The sequence below is a fragment of the Schistocerca piceifrons genome, chromosome 2 (genome assembly GCF_021461385.2).
Source record: "Schistocerca piceifrons isolate TAMUIC-IGC-003096 chromosome 2, iqSchPice1.1, whole genome shotgun sequence".
In the NCBI taxonomy this organism is placed as follows: Eukaryota; Metazoa; Arthropoda; class Insecta; order Orthoptera; family Acrididae; genus Schistocerca; species Schistocerca piceifrons.
Window position 1 is genome coordinate 1047154665 of NC_060139.1, and position 3718 is coordinate 1047158382.

The window sequence follows — 3718 nt, forward strand, 5'->3', positions numbered from 1 at the left end:
GTACGTGGAACGCATTTTTGGAATACTTAGCAAGAAATGGAGGATCTTCCATCGCGCAATTAACTTGGATCTTGACTATGCTACGGACATAGTGAAAGCTTGTGTAGTTCTGCACAATATCGTACGAGACCGAGATGGTTTTCAAATGGAAAACACGTTGTCCATCTCGGGTTTTGAAGATGTCCCCTCGGGAGAAATGAGGAGAAATCAGGCAACTGAGTTGGCAAAACACGTAAGAGAAGTGTTGAAAGGTTACTTCATTACTGAAGCCGGTTCAGTGAGTTGTCAATTTTCTAAAATCTGATTTACCTTAATACTTATGACAAAAATGGTGTACTGCATTATAGTTTGATATGCATTTTAAATAAATGTCACTGGTTATTTTCTTAATTTTTAAACCATTTCCTTTTAAACGTTCTGAGATTCGTCGTGCGTTTACCAAATGCCATAATGTACTACGTGTCTTATTCGACAAAACTGAATTCATTACTTACCCAGTTCTATACTTTTAGAGACTTCAGATTCATCAAAGTTGTTAAAAATTTCAACACAAACATCTTTCCATGCTTCCCGCGTCTTAAATGTACCCTTATATTTATCACAAGTTTTGTCCCACAGCACTGGTTTAGATTGCACTGCAGAAATCAGCCGATCCACATCAACATCTGGTAAATCGCTCATTTTATCAGAAAAACTGCGACAACAACTGTAAAAAATGATAATAAGAGATAATTTTTAAAGACATCCACTCGCTATCAAGTTAAAACAAACTGAACCGTGCGTGTGTGAACACCTTGATTGCTTTCTGTTCCTTGGACGCGAGTTCTAACCTTACAGAAACCTGATGAAACCTATTCGGGTGCAGGGAGTATTCGGTGCTATACTGTTTCTATTAGGTACCGAATAGAAACCGAAGCACCATTTCACATTTATCGGTAGCGACTGAAAAAGAACCCAAAACGAACCGGACCGAATGGAACCGCATAAGTGTGAAACAGGCCTTAAGCAGCCAATTATTGAGGGACCTACAGTATAACATAGATTCCGAACCACGAAGCAACAAACACTGTCAGAAGTGAAACAAGTAGTGAGTGACAGACAAAAATACCTAGGACTGACCCGGCATCGAACCCGAGACCCTTCCATTTGTACTCTGGCACTTAACCGCTTTTTTCTTACAATAAATATTTTATTTTGACAACTTTCATAAACAACTGTTTCGTAATTATTCAAATTTAAATAATGTATTCATTACAAAACATGCATCTGGACGGAGGTGTTGGATAATGAATCAGATGCACATTATAACAAACAACAACAGTTCAAATAATATAACAGATATGTTATATGATTCTTTCCAATAAATGCAGCTTCATATTCGCGTATCATTTCACGGGTTAGGAACCTCATGATTTGAGAAGATGAACCGGTTTCCATACTTTCAGTCACTGTGCGTTTTGTACGCAAATATCGAAGTTGGAGGAAGATTCAACACCCTTCTTAAAGCATCTCTGAGCTGACCTGTTGTAACTGCATGAGAAGCAGTTTTATTCCAAATGGCGATATTATCTTTCTCAAATCTGATGGAACACAGCACCACATATTTCTTCTCCAACCATAAATGCTCTCCCAACATGACAAGTACTAGGCCCTCACAACAACGTGAAACAGTTACTTGCCTCAGTTTCACAACCCACTTTCCATAACCCCGATTTACTTCAGCCTCCTGTATCGATATTATGCCCATTTTAAATAAATAAATGTCACTTTGACTAGGTAGTTGTGAGGGTCTTATTACGTGTGGATGTAATGTCCAGAATTAATTAACTGTAGCAGACTTCGCCATAAGTTTTGAATTTTGATTATAATTTTGCGCTGATGCTTGTTTACCTGCTGTGCGGTGACAATACCACAGTCAGCACTCATATTAAAATTCATATTCTTCATCTGTAACTGGTAAACAGGATATGTCTTTTTCCGCTCTTAGTATTTCTCTCCTAATCAACTCCACCTTCGGTGTAATTTTTCAGTTCAAATGGCTCTGAGCACTATGGGACTTAACATCTGTGATCATCAGTCCCCTAGAACTTAGAACTACTTAAACCTAACCAACCTAAGGACATCACACACATCCATGCCCGAGACAGGATTCGAACCTGCGACCGTAGCGGCCACGCGGCTCCAGACTGAAGCGCCTAGAACCGCACGGCCACCCCGGCCGTCGTAATTTTTCAGTGATTTAGTTTTAATTGACATATTTCCAGAGACGTCTGACAGAATTAAAATATTTCACACTCTGAATAATAAATTCTAGTTGCTTCGTAGACTAGTAATAATGTTGGCAATATGTTAACGCGCATCAAGCATTAATTTTGAGTCTGTTTTTCCAGGTTTACTGTTGTACCTGGTAGTACATTATTCTTTACTTAAGAAGAGGTCACAAAACGCGAGAAGACCGTTGCCTATCGGCTGTGTATTCCTTAACTCATATTCTCTATAAATGGAAACAAAACATTTTAAAAAAGGCAAACAAACAAACAACCAAAAAATAGAGTACACCACAGACCAACGGAGTCAGACTGGTGCAATACGAAATATATGCAGTTTCGTACCTCACGGGAAGTTCTCCTGTAATCATGACCGCGGAAGCCTCGGACTTCTCGTCTTACAGCAGGTGTTTCTACCGAAACATGTTGTATGCAGGGTATTTCACAATTGGGAGTGTTGCATGTCAACCTTGATTAAAGCAGTAAAATGAGTAAAATTTTCAAAGTCCCACAGCGAAGCTATCTCGCTACATTACGGCAATGTCGATACGAGGCGGCCGCAATGAAAACATTTCGCCACCGAGACTGGGGCAGGGCAAAACAGAGTATCGGCGCTTCTGGCAAGCCATGCAGCAGACTTCATCAAAAGTAGTGGGTCAGAGAAGCCAATCACCTCACCTGCGTTATGTGACGAAAGGAAGGCTAAGATGAATCCAACAAACGATACCAATGGCTTTTACAAACCAGTTCTACATTATAACAAACTTGTTAAGCAAGCATGGTAGAAGGAAAACCGCTGGTACCTTCGTAATAGCAAGCCCTGCGTAGTCATAACGAATGATGTTACGTAAGCATTAGCCACAACCTTGTTCCGTAAATACCCCCGCAGCTTAACTCGTAAGGCAGTCGGTCAGGCGGTTCATTGGCGTGTATGACGTTTGCTTTCGATTACCTGATTGCAGCGAACTGACGTCTCGTACAAGGGTGTATGCTACAGACAACAATAGCCGCTCCTGAGAGAGATGGCAACCCCCTATAATCACCAGTCGCAGAGTTACACACCACAGTCTGCCTCTGTCGCAGAGGGGAGGATCTGGAGGTGGTTCCTTCCTACCAGGATTAGGACTCCAGCGTACCTGACATTCCGGCGGACTGAATAGGGCCCATCTGGACGGCAGATCAATATTGTCACGTAGAGTAACGTGTAATTAGATGAATGACGAACACTAACTTCACGAAACGAAGGTTTATTCAGTACTTGCACAAACAAGAGCACGGAGCGAACTGCCTCTGGCCAGAGCACATACGGTATATGCACAGTTACAGAACATTCCAGTACAATGATTCTTGGCATTTGTGGATACTTGTAGAATGTACTCGAGCCAAATGTAGACATTGAAATTTTACAGTTCAGGTGAGTTTTGAACTCACGACCCTCCATGCAACAGACT

At 41.1% G+C, this 3718-nt stretch overlaps 1 pseudogene; it reads right to left on the minus strand.

Annotated features, from left to right (window-relative positions):
* Window positions 1-1441: 1441 nt before the first annotated feature.
* Window positions 1442-1909, minus strand: LOC124776387 (annotated as a pseudogene).
* Between the last annotated feature and the right edge of the window lie 1809 nt (window positions 1910-3718).